Source organism: Octodon degus, unplaced genomic scaffold, assembly GCF_000260255.1.
Source record: "Octodon degus isolate 3935 unplaced genomic scaffold, OctDeg1.0 scaffold00004, whole genome shotgun sequence".
NCBI lineage: Eukaryota > Metazoa > Chordata > Mammalia > Rodentia > Octodontidae > Octodon > Octodon degus.
The window spans coordinates 31,102,311-31,116,232 of NW_004524580.1; the positions used below are offsets into that span (position 1 = coordinate 31,102,311).

The 13,922-nt window shown below is 44.2% G+C and overlaps 1 pseudogene; it reads right to left on the bottom strand.

The window, feature by feature from the left end:
* Window positions 1-11,369: 11,369 nt before the first annotated feature.
* Window positions 11,370-11,684, bottom strand: LOC105742540 (annotated as a pseudogene).
* Window positions 11,685-13,922: the final 2,238 nt, after the last annotated feature.

A 13,922-nucleotide genomic window follows, 5' to 3' on the forward strand; every position in this document is an offset into this window, starting at 1 on the left:
TAATTAATACATTGCATATTGTTGTCTTAGTGGTTATTCATTGCACAAGATGCAGGCATGATATCCTGTCCACAAACACTATTAGAACAAATCTCTCTATTCAGTGATCCGAGGGAATGCAGCGGTGTATCTATCTTAACTATTTTGAACATACAGATACAAAATGCCCGTTCATTTGTAACCCCCTGTTTTGTTTAGTTTTGTCAGCGAAGGGTATTCCACTGTCATTTAAATAGTGTAGCTCCTTAGATCCAAGAAGGCCAGAAAGAGAGGTCTCTGATGGCAACAAAAACTGAGTGACTGACATATTATTTTATTTATTTTTGCGGGACTGGGGATTGAACTCAGGACCCTGCGCTTGCCAGGCAAGCGATTATTCTACTGAGCTATCTCCGCAGTCCCTATATTATTAATAATAGCCTTCTTTTCTTTATTTGGGGAGGTGGGTCATTAAAACATAAGCTCCACGCAGATCTGGCCCCCAGTGAGCGTTTAGAGCTAAATCACCTAGCAGTAAATCCTGGTGCAGTCACTTACTGCCAAGGGTATACCTTGGATGAACTGGCCTTCCAGGGCCTTAATTTCTCCCTCTATAAGGCGGGACTCACAGGGATGCTTCTTATGGGGTTGCTTCAGGACTGAATGAGTGGTGCATGAAGATGGAAATGTTCACCGTGAGAAAATCAATCGTGCTTTTCACCATGCTTTAGCTTTAGGGCAATGAGACGATTGCACGCAAGCCAGATCATTGCCCTGCTCGGGTCTCTGCAGTCTAATGCCCACCTACCTTTCTGGTTTGACACCTGTGTCTTCCTTCCCTCCTTCCCCAGGTGTGGTGAGGATGGGCCATCTGTCTCCAGGCCCTTCCTCTTTCTTGCGTATACAGCATTCCTTTCTTCATTTATCCATCAGGTTGGCAACTGGTCTCACTTAAGATCTGAGTGGCCTGAGGGGGATTGGGTCCAGGACTGGTAGACTAAGGCTGCACCGAGCAGTGGCTGGAAAAAGCGCAGGGGTCGATTGGTGATGCCTGTGACAGGCACTGGACAGGACAGCACAGCGCAGCAGCTGCAAGCAAGCAAGCCCCGCCTGTGCGCCCCTAGCACTCAAGACCTCCGCGGCCCCCTCTTCTCTCTGCCCTGCTAGCTCCCCGTATCTCCACCTCGCTTCTTCTCCTAAGCAACCCTCTCCAGAGAGAAACAAGTGCTTTTTCCCAGAACATGTCAGTAAATGTATACAATCTTGACTGGTTGATTAAAATAAATAATCACTCATTTTAAAAGAGCTCACTGGGCTGGCCAAATAGCTCAGTGGATTAAAGTGCCTGCTTAGGCAGACACAGGGGCCCGGGGTTCCATCCCAGGCCTGCTGGGCCAGCCCTGCCCCGGGGGCTCACCGAGATGGGATTGAGACTGGGCGTGGTGGCCTCCACCTGTAATCCCTGCTCTTGGGAGGCTAAACACAGGCAGATCACTACCAGTGGGATCTATGTAGTGAGACCCTGTAATAAAATACAAAAAATAAAAAATAAAACAGGGCCACTTTTCCAACATGCACCTCTCTCTTCTCACTCTTGCTTCAATAGCCTCATCTGTCCCATATCTGAAGGCATAAATTATTCTCCTCGTTATGGTGCATGCAGAAGGAAGGGTTACCATAGATGGTCCAAATAGAATTGCAAGATGGTAAAATGCTAAGTGACTTGAGATAGGGTCTCATGTAAACCTGACTGTCTTGGAACTCAGTCCTCTGAGTGCTCAAATTAGAGGGGTCGGCCATGACAGGTGGTTCCATGGCTGACTTAAAAGAAAACATTTTCTAGTGTTCAGCTCTTGAGAGAAAAATGTAGAAAGAGGGCTGATGGTGGGAAGGCAAGAGAGAGGTGAGAGAACTCTGTTCTTTCCTTACTGCACTTCAGAAATCAACCCAGACTGAGTGGCTCACAATGAGCTCTGTTTATTTGGCTTGGTCTTCATGTTGATTATGTCCTAATCCAGATATGGTCCAGGCTAGGTTGATCTTGCCTGGACACAGAATGAGCTGCCAGAGGAGCTGGAGGCTGGTTTGTGTTGAGTGGTCTTGGCTAAGCAAGGCACCTAGAACAGGAAAGCAGCGGTGAGGACCCTTCTTAACCCCAAATGGGCCAATCACTGAAGTGACTCGTCAGACCAGGCAGTAGGCACATGAGACCTGGTGAGGCCTGCAGATGGAAATGGGGCTCTGGGATGTGCAAGAGGGAAAGCAACTGGATCACAGAGGAGCAGGAGGAGATGGCTCATTAGGATGGTGGGGTGGGAGTGGTAAGGGTCAAATTGGTGACCTCTAATGGCACCCAGGGTAGTAGCAGAGGAAGGCGTCCTTCTAGAGTTTAATTTCTTTGTCTATAAAATCGGAAGCATAATGTTTAGATTCAAGGTTGCTACAAGACTAAGACCAAGTAAAGGGTGTGGACTCAGGGTCCCCTCCATCCCCAGCCTGCTCACACATCCACGTGTTCACAGTATGCATTGGGAGCACCAAACTCAGAGCCACAGACCCTGACGTGATCCAAGCTCTGGCTTTTGTAACAGAGTGAATTCAAGATTTCACTCAAATCTCTAGGCTCCAATTTTATCGCCCTCCCACACTATGCGGCTAATGAGGTCAGAAGTTCTTTCCCGATGGCTTGAACAATGGAGCCAAGGTGCTGTGTGGCCTTGACCTTTATCCCTGGATGCTCAGCAGGACAGTGGAGGTCATGCACCTCTGCAGGCTCCTGGCCTCTTCCTTCCCTCAGCCTGGCCTCTTGGTGCTGTCTTAGGAGAAGTGCAATTGACCTCACTGTGCTCTTATTTCTCTGTGCCACAAGAGGGCCAGAGATCCCCAAAGGCCTCTCATCCCTCAGTCCCCTAGTCAGGAGGCTACATTTCCAAAGTGTAGCAGCCCCATGTGACCAGTGGTCACTATATTGCAAAGGGTGGGCTCAGTTCTTGGACTTCTCTCTTGTTCTTCTGTTCATTCCACAAGCTCAGTGGCTTCATTGCAGCTCTACATGGGTGAACACAAAGCTCGCTGAGGCTCACCCTCTACGTGAAATCCTGACGCACACACAGCCTCAGAGTCTCTGATGTGTCTACTTGAGCGTGTGAACGCCTTCTCAGAGTCAGCTTGTCCAAAACAAAAACCATCAGTGCTCCTCCCCTCAGGTCTGCTCCTCCCATTAGTTCTTCCATTTCCACAGACAACAAATCTTGGAGAGTTCCCTAACTCTTCCTGTCTTCCCCATCCCAGCTTCTGAGCTACTGGGAAATCCTTTGAACTCTACTTGCAACATGTGTCTAAATTGCAACCCTTCTCATCTGCAGCACAACCACCCCAGTCCCAACTACTGTCAAACTCAGGCTAAAGTTCATGACCCCCTAGCTAACTTTCCTTCTTCCATTGTTCTTGTGTCCTTCGTCAGTTCTTGGAGCAATCATGGTGATGCTGTCTAAGTGTAAATCAGGCCGTACCACTCCTCCATTTCAAAACCTTCCAGTGTAATTTTCTTCTGTTTCAGAGCAAAACCTAAGAAAATCACCTAAGAACCTCCAATAACCCAAGCTCTCACTTCTTCCCTGCTTTTCCCTTGTGCACTGTAGCTCAGCCACACCCGCCTCGGGCCTCTTCACCTGCTGCTTTCGCTGGCCTGTACCGTTTTCCCTTGTGCAATCTGCCTGGGTAGTTCCCTGCCCTCCTCCAATTCTGTTCTCAGCTGTCACCTCAGCCCTCCTTCCTCAGCCTGTGTAAATGGCTCTCCCTTCCTGTCCTAGCGCTCTCTTCCACCCCTTTTCTGTTCTCATTCTTCCCCAAAACACTGCTTCAATTGGGTGCTCTATTTATTATCTATCTATCTATCTATCTATCTATCTATCTATCTATCTATCATCTGGTGGGTTAGTTGGTTATTTCATGTCTCTTCCCCAAGACAGAAATGACACAAAGGGGAGTGTTTTCTATTGTTTTTTCTCCCTGATCGATGCCTGGGCTTGGAACAGTATCCAGCACACAGAGTGAGTCGCTAAAACTTCACTTAGTGAATACGTGAGATAAAGAGGACGTAAGCTTATCGTTGTGCCCGACACACAGCACGCGTCCAGCAAATCTTAGTCTGTTGTAAGGATTCACTGACATGATCTACTGCTATCATTCCAGGTCACCAGCACTCTGTTGCTGTCCGTACCACGGGCCTCCGACTAAGCCCACGTGGGTTTCCAGCAGAGACTCAGATAGGATTGTTGTCGGACGCAGATGGGGGCAGCCGTGGCTTGACTCTGACCCTCAACTACCCAGATGCTTCTTATCTGTTTGGGCTAGAAATGCAGATGATTGGCTAATTATAATCACGTTTAACATAAGAGCAAATGCTCTTGTGTTCCCCCAGCTTTGTATGAGAGATAACCCATGTGGAGAAGAGAGGTCCGGCTTGAAAATCTTGGCCACCAGAGGCCATTCAGTGCCAGGGCAAGAAGCCCTCGACTGTGCACCAGAGGACTAAAGGCCCAGAGAGGCAGACCTTAGGCATTGTAACCAGGTTACAGGCTCAGTTGTACTAGGTGTTAGGGCAAAGGAATATGTTTTAGGAAAAATTTCCTACTAAATAATTTTTAAATAAGCAGTAAGCCTAAAGCCTCTAGAAAATTATATATATGAATATGTTCATTTCCAAAAATATTATTCTATTCTTCATGGAATTACTTGTGCCCTGTAAATAGTTTTAGAAAAACAGGGAAATAAACACATATTGTTTGACTCCGTTAAGAGTATCTTCCGCCTTCCTTAAATTGTTTCCTAGAATGCCAGTCAACGTTTTTTATTTAGTATTTCAGAATCAATCATGTGTTCTTTTATAATGCAATGGTTTTCCTCCATAAATTCGAAAAAGATGGCTTTTGGGAAATAAAAACTAAGATAAAAGTAAAAATGTCTCATAGTGACAGGGTCTGAGATAAAGCACGTGAATCTTAGGATGAAGAAATGATGAAGAACTCAGCCAGTTTGTGCTAAGGAGGCAGAGGGGCCTCTGCTGTGATGGCCTGGGTGTGGTTGGAGTGTGTCCTCTGAAGTCCACGGATGGGAAGCTTGGTCCCTGCTGTGGGGACGTGACAGGTGGCGCCTGATGGGGAATAGAGAGATGTGAGCTGGTTCTCCTGGGAGGCATTTTGGTTCTGGCAAGAGGGTCACCAAAGAGCAAGACCGTCCCCTCCCTATGTACTTTCTGGCTTGCAGTCTTGCCGTCCCTTCCCTCCTGCTGGTGACCTTTGTAGTGGGCAACACAATGACACGTTCCTCTCTCTAAGCGTCTGTGTCCTCAGCCTCTGCAGTTCTAGCATACAGCAGATGATTCAAGCATACAGGGGATGCTTACTGCAAGGCTTTATCATAGTTAAAAGACACCTGAAAACACTCCCTCACTCTGAACACAATCACATCATACTTGCCATTTTCTGAAGAGCTCTGGAAGTCCTGTTTTGTAAGTATCTTTATGAGATGTATCAAAAATACAGTGAATGTTAATTCCAAGTGCCATCCAATAACAGGGAGGCTCATATATTCATTATAGCATGTGTCCCTCTAACCTCTTCACCAGATGGGGCACAGTGTGACTTCTGACTCTTCAAAGTCAAAATGACCACAAGAGGTAAATGTTTTGAATCAATTCAGGACACGGAGGCAGCCATGAGAACACAACTAAAGACACACAGGAGAGAGGACCTCCAGAACTGATTCAGAAAGCGGCAAGCATGATGGGATGAATGTGTTCAGAGCAAGAGGGAGGATTTTGAAGGTATACTGTCTTCAATGAATGGCAATCTAAGTTGACCTTTGAATACAAGACGAAGTGTCTTTTAAGTTTTTTTTTTTCCTGTTTGTCCTCCTCATTCCCTGCCGTGTCCTCTGTCCTTGCTTCTTACTCCAGGAGAATCTCGGTGCTCAGGGCTCTCCCTTCCTACAGGGCTTCCAAATACACTTTCCCCGGAGGACACCGGGGCACACTCAGGTTTCCGCAAACCCTCCTATGTGCCCGTGACCTCTCGTGTGTGCTTAATAGACGCATTGTATGACCAGGGAGATGCTGTTCTCAGAAATGGGTGGCTAGCTGGTTTTGTGTTGTGTGCACTTCACAGAGTGTAGTATACAAGCCGAGACTGCGTGGCCACTGCACACCTGAGCTCTCCACAGACTTGCCTACGGCTGCTCCTGGAGTCCCACGGCGGCTGAGAGCTCGCTCGCCACGAGACGGATGTCATTGCTCCTGCGAGCAGACGCGTCATGCTGTTTGACAGCGATTTGTTTTACTGTTTATTTTAGAGAATACAAAATGGTAATGAAAAGGAAAAAAAATTAGAAACCATACAGAATTTCACTAAAGAAAATACTAGGAATTCGACAGTGGTTGGTGCATTACATAGTGCATTATCTTCAATGGGCTGTATAGATTACCAGATACAAACATGCACAACTGAAAAGAAAAAGAAAAAGTATAAGCAGCGAATGCTGAGATCTGTTTTACAAGTAGAAGCACACTGTAAAACAACAAAAAATATAATGCAGTCTATACAGAAAGCAACAACAGAGCCATTTACTAGCCAGCATTATGAGCTGCACACAGTTGGATGTCCCCCCTTCCATTAGGACTGCGTGGCGAGGGTGTGCGTGACAGCTCATAACCTCATAACCGTGTGCATGGCCCCAGCCTCTCCACCACGTGTGAGAGGTGGCCTGCACAGTGAGCCGAAGACAGCTCCTCAGTCCCTGGGAGGCAGGTGTGCCTTTATTTTCCTTATGACATGGGGCCACCTGTGTGTAGCTTACTGTGTGTGAAATATTATGTGGTATGTCGCCCTGTGTGTGTGTGTGTGTGTGTGAGAGAGAGAGGGAGAGAGAGAGAGAGAGAGAGAGAGAGAGAGAGAGAGAGAGAGAGCACATGTGCATTTTCACTTGCATGTGTCTGCCTCAGACTCTGCACCATCAAAATTAAAAACTCTAAATTACTCCTTTCACTGGTCCCTTCGCTGCTATCTTATTTAACAAGTACGCACAGAGCACCTACCCCCCAGCAAGCATCAGTTTGAGCTCTGGGTCTGCAGCTTTCCCTTGCTGCGCCCCCGCACCTCAAAGGACAGGAAGTTTATTTGGCTTGTGGCTTCAGTGCATCATCTGCTGGCTGTGAGATGGGGCGTTGTGGGAGAGGCCACGGCAGAGGAGAGCTGCTCCCGCGTGGCTGCGGGAGGCAGAGAGAGCAGGAAGAGGAAAGGAAACTGCACTCTGCAAGGGCTGCTTCCAGGAAGGGACCAGGCCTTCCAGCCAAGCCCACGCCCTAGCAGCACGCCCAGCTATGAACCCCTCACTGCGCTGATCTGTCTTCTAAGATTAGCACTCAGCTCCCCAAAGTCCCACCTCTAAACAGGTGAATCTTTTGGAGAACATGTTTGAATATACCATAGTAAGCACTAAACAAATGTCCAGGAGCTCGATGCTCCCACGAAGCCTGTGTGAACTAAAGGCTGTTGTCACCATCCTTCTTTTTACAATGGTGGAAGCTGAGGCCCAAGAGATGACAGAACTTGACCAAACTCATCAGATTCGTAACAGCTGGGATACGAACCAACATGCCCAGAGCCCGCGCACTGCACACTGAGCTGCAGTGCAGCGCGGAGGCCTCACTGGACGGCGCTGCTGTTCCCCGCGCCCCGCAGGCAGGAGCTCGGCCGGGCTGCCCTTCCTGGCCCACACCTACAGGTGACCACGTCCCGGCAACTTTGCGGGGTGGACGCAGCCTTTTATATATAAGGAAAGAAACTATTTTTGAAATGTGGTTAAACCATTTTATTATAATTTTATACTTTTTCGTTTTTTGAAGACTAATTTTTAAATTTTTAAAAAAGTGGATATAAAGTAGTAAAAAAAAGTTAGAAACGATACAAAATTTCACTAAACAAAATAGGAATTTGACAATGGTTGCTGTACTGCATTGCATTGTCTTTGAATTAGTTGTTTAGACTATCAGATATAAGCATGCAAATTGTGTTAAAATACTCTAAGAAATTAAAAAAAAGAAAAAAGTTAAGCATTAACTTTTCCTTTCAGTAGACCAACAGAAATCAGCAGTGCAATTTTCCAAGCTATCTTGCGTATACGCCAAAATATATCCCTTCCCTTGCTTCTTCCTTTGTCCTTTTCCGCATCCCAGTTTCTCCTTCCCTTGGTCCATATTCTCTCCCTTTCACAGTATCTAATGTACCTTTCATATTTTATTTACTCTTTCAGGTTCTTGTACTACTGAGATAATATGGCATTTGCACCTGCTGACCTGATCTATTTCACTCACATGTGTGGTCTCTAGTTGAATCATTTACCTATAAAAGCCCCAAGTTTATCTTTTTTATAGCTGAGTAATGCTCCATTGTGTTAAAAATACCACATGTTTTTTATTCATTCCTCAGTTGATGGTCATGTGGCTTGTTTCCAAGATTTGGCTATGACAAATTGTGTTGCTATAAACATGGGTGTATATATATATATATATCACTGTGGTATGATCTTTCCAGTTCATTTGGAAAAATACCTAGGAGGAGAATAGCTAGCTTGAATGGGACCTCCAATCCCAGCTTTCAGAGGAATCTCCACACTGACTTCCATAATGGTCATACCAGTTTCATTCCCGCCAGCAGTAGAGAAAGATTCCTTTTCTCCACAGTACCTCCAGCATTTGTTATTGCTTGACTTCTTAATGATAGCCATTCTTTCTTGAGTGAGATGGAATCTTAGTGTTGTTTTAATTTGTATTTCTTGAATGACCAGTGACATTGAACAAAAGGTACAAACACAACTACAAGCACACTCGACTGCTTTATCTTTGACAAAGAGGCCAAACATGTTCACTGGAAGAAAGAGCCTCTTTAACAAATGATGGGAAAACTGGCTTATCACATCCCAAAGGCTAAAACTAGACTCATGTCTACCACCATGCATTAAACTACAGCCAAAATGGGTCAAAGATTTAAATATTAAAACTGAAACACAAAATCTTCTGGTGGAGAAAGTAGGTAGAAACCTTAAGGACATACATGTAGGTAGAGAGTTCATGAACAAAAACCAAACTACACAGGAAAGACTTCAAACAATCAATAATTGGGATCTCTTCTTTTTCAAAAGTTTCTGCCTGTCAAATCACCAACAGAATAAAAAGAAAGCCTACAAATGGTGGGGGAAAAGTATAGTCAACTTTCCCTTGGTCAAAGGATTTCTATCTAGAACATATAAAGAGTTAAAAAAAAATCAGGCCCCCAAAATTCAATGACCCAAACCAAGAATGGGCATCTGAGATGAATGTACACTTCTAAGGTGCATGAAATCTTTCAGCTGCAACCCAGAACAATAAATAGAGCATTGCCTGCACTCTGGGTGTCTCTTTTCTGCTTTCTCCCTGTTATTACACAGTTAAAAGCCATGATTCTCATTTTGTCTGCTTTGCAAATGGAGTAAATAGAACTATATAGTATAAATCTTTCACGAAGCCATTTGGTCTCGCTACTTGGAACACGGTGTCTATCCTATTGCTGAATGTAGCAACAGTTTGCTTCTTTCATTGCTATGTGTCAGTCAGCTCTCCATTTCTGTCACCAAATGCCAGAAATAATTAATTTACAAAAAGAAAAATGTTGGTTTTGGCTCATAGTTTTAGACGTTCTGGGTTATGATGGGGCACCCCTGACATTTAGGCCTTTGAGGAGGCTCCAGGCTGTACTGGAGAGGGGTATGTGAGGAGTCAGCTGCTCATCTCTGTGCCAGGAGGTAAAAGAGCCTGTGGAGAGGCTGAGCCCCCTCCATCCCCTTCAACAGCACAAGTGCAGCGCCCTGCGGGGCTCCTCCGGGCCCCAGATCCTCACGGTTCTGCCACCTTGTGATAGCTTCACTGGAGGACTGGGCCTTTGTCACATGGCCTCTGGGAGCAGTCCAACCTCCAGGCTACACTGCTACACCATGCTCCATGTGTTTCTCCATTATACCGCTGACAGCATTGTGTTCTGTTCCTAATTGAAGATTATTTTAAAAAAAATAGCACTGTAAGAAAATAACACTGCTAAGGACATTTTGTCCGTCTTCAGTGTACCTGTGTGCATGTGTTTGAAGTGGATTTAAGGTGAAGTCAAAAGGATTAGGGGGTGCTACACACGCACACCAATTCCACACAAGGAATAGAATCGTTGTGCACTGCAAGCACGCACCCCTAAAACTTTATTTTAATTTTGGAGTGACTTTAACAATTTATACTCCCACCATCAGTGTATGAGTGAGAAGGCCTAAATCCTCACCAATTCTTGATATTTTCACATGCTTTGTTTCAGAAGTTCTGATGGATGCTGGGTAGTCTTCTGCACTTTTCTGCTAATAAATGACATCTTTCTGTACATTCTCATCTACTTTGAAATTTACTTCATGAGAAGCTTATTCAAGGCATTTCTCCACATCTAAATCAGTTGTGTGGATTGTATTCCTAATTCAAAGTATTTGTTTATATTTCCTTTCTTTTTTTTCCAAGCCAAACTGTATCCAGCTTTATTAAAGATACTTTTCGTAAACAATCATGGTATTTCAGAAAGGACATGGGCACACAATCGTTAACAGTATACAACAACTTTCAAACTCCCTTCTTGGATGGACTACCAAAAATCAGAAAGCCACTATAAAATCCAATGAAGTCTGCATTTGAGGCTCTGAAGTAGGGAAAGTTTAGAGTGAGGGTTGACATTTCACATTTAGCATGTTGTTTAACAGCTTTTCACAAGCCGACCCTGACTTTCGGGAAATGAAAATGGCAGAATTATCAATCTGAAGATCCACAATCTAGAAAAAAGAAATCAATTGCTCTTGTGGGACACCACCTCAACATTACTGGCAAGTCCAGATGGCCTGACACACTGGTAACATCACTTTTGGGAATTAGATCCCAATAGGTCTCTGGGCTTAAGGGAGTTAAGCCTATGCTGATGGCAGAGGAAAGGAGGACATAAAATGAGCTGGGAGCTGTCCCGTACCACAAGGCACTTATGCCAAGGTGGCCACATGTGTAACATCAGGGAATCCCTCCTCCTGGGAGCCAAGAGGAAGTCTCTCAACACCAGCAGGGAGAGGTGCCTTCCCCACATCAATCCAGCTTTGGAGACACCGTCCTACCGACAGATGCTCCTTCCCCCCAAACAACAATGAAGTGTTCTGTGTGCTAACAACATAGCTTAAAAAAAAAAAGTAAAACAAAATTCTGCATTTTTATAAAACTTGATAAAAAATAGTATTTCAAACTGTACAGTCACCAGAAGTACACAGTTATCAAAAATGCACACACTTCACTTGGCATCTCCAGCACCTTCAGCTTTTTGTGCCTGGTCTGTTTTGGCATCTCCATTTTCTGCAGGGTTATTTCCATCCTTGCTGGCCTCAGCTTTCCCCTTTTTCCCTTTGGGTACCTTCTCTCCCTTCTTTGCAGGGGCCTTCTTAGGCTTGGGCTCTGGCTCTGGAGGAGCTGGTGTAGCAGACAACCTTGCAGATCTTCCCTGTGGCTCATCCTTCACCTTGGCTTTATCACCCTTAGCATCCCCTTCAGCCTTTCCCTTGGGCATGGTGGTGACGGCGGCAGGTCACAGGCGCTAGACACGAGATGCAGCGGCGCACAGCTTTGGGCGGCAGGGGTCATCCTCGCTTCTTCTCTGTTTATATTTTCTAATAAAAGCCTTTTATGAAATATGGATGTTGTAAAATTCTTTCTATATGACTTTTTACTTTCATAATAGTATTTTATAGTGCATCTAAGTTCTTAATTTTCATAATTCTACTTTTTCTTTTATGGTTAGTACTTTCATAGAGTGTTGAAAACAGTTTTTTTTCATTCCAAACTAATAAAAATATTTTCCTATAGTATCTCCTAGGACATTATTATTTTACTTTTTGTATTTAGATCTATGATATATTTAAAATTGAGTATGTGTAATAAGATGAAGTGTCAAGATAATTTTTTCCATATAGATAGTCATTATGGTTTGTGTCTCGACATCCCCTCAAAGCTCTTGCAGTCATAGGTCATGGGCTTTTCAGAAGCATCTGAAACTAGAGTTCAGGACTGATTCATGGTCCCGTGCTGGGATTAAGGGTATGAGTATTACAATCACTGTAGGCAGCTAGCCTACATACACGACAAGGAACAGAAAGAGTCTCTCTCTCTCTCTCTCTCTCTCTCTCTCTCTCTCTCTCCCCCTCTCTCACCCTTCTGCTTGCTTTTGCTGTCTTTCTCCTCCATGAACTGTTGGCCCTCTGCCATGTGCCACCCTGCCTTGGAAACAACCAATTATGGACCAAATCCTCTACAAGTAGTGAGATGAATAAACCTTTCTTCCTCTAACATTGAGTGTCAGGTGTTTTGTCTCAGCAACTACAAAAGTAACTAAGACATCAATTGATTCAGAATAATATATCCAAAATTCTCCTGTTGTGCAACTTCATTCAGGCTGGAACTTGATACTGAGTGTATTAAACCTATAAATCAGTTTAGGAAGAACTAACATATTTAAGATGTTGATCTTTCAATTTATGATAATGGTATGTCGATCTTATTTTAGGTAAAGGTCTTGCTAAATTGCTTAGACTGTCCCTACACTTACAGTCCTCCTGCCTCAGCCCGCCCAAGATGCTGAAATGATAACCGTGTGCTCTGGTCCCCATTTTTGGTCATGGCATATCTTTATTTACTTAGATCTTAAAATTTTTTAGCAGCAGCTTGTAATTTCAGCATAGAGGTACTATGCATCTTTATTAGACTTAATATATATCAATTTAAAAATAATTTTAAATGATAATATATTTTATTTTGATCTCCATATAGTCATTATTAATATTAAGAGACACTATTGACATTTTTATGTTATTTTACATTCTGCCATCTTTGCTGAGCTGATTAGTTCTGAGACAGGTGTGTGTGTGTGTGTGCGTGCACACGCATGTGCGCACGCACACACACAAAAGCACACATGTATATTCCTTAGGATATTCTAGTAGACAACCATGTCATCTATAAGTAGGGATTGTTTTGTTATTTTTCTTCTGTCTTTGCCTTTTATTTCTCATTTTGCTTTATTGCACTGGAAAGAATTTTTAGTACTATACTGAATATGAGTGATGAAGCAGGCACCCGTCGTATCTGTTCCTAAGCTGAAAACACAGTGTCCAGCATTACGTGTGTTAGTGGTAGAGGGCTTTTTGTGTACAATGTCTGTCAAGATAAACTCCCCTTTACTCTTATTTTTCTGGGAGCCTTATTATAAATACTGTTGAATTTTGTTACAAGTAAATTCTACATTGATTAATGGTTAGACTATGTGATTGTTTTTCTTTAGCCTGTTAGTAATTTGGTGTTACAGTGCTTGATTTTGAAATATTGAACCAGTTTTGCATCTCTGGAAGAAATCCTGTTTGGTCAGAGTGTGCAATTCTTTGTACGTTCACTGCTATTGCAGTGTTAGTGTCACCAAGAACTTTTGGACGTATGCTCAAGAGAGATATTGGTCTGCAGCTTGCTTTTTTGTACTGCTCTTTTCTAGCCTGGGGGCTACAAAACTGAGCACAAGGCTGGCCTGAACTGTATAGCCAGATTGTGTCTCAGAACAAACCAACAAACACCCTACAAAAGTAAAGGACTGCTTTGAAGAGAAAGGCACAGAGCGCCATGTATCAGAATGGCGGCAGCAGGCCCACCAGGTTCCAGAATGGCGACAGCGCAGAGAATTTGTTCCACAGAATCAGTCAGAGTTCTCAGTGACCCAGGCACTTGAGCCCTACAGCCCAGAGGAAAGAAAGCCTGGCTCCTGCTCCAGCTGGCAGCAGCCCTTGGCATCGTCCACGTGGCACTG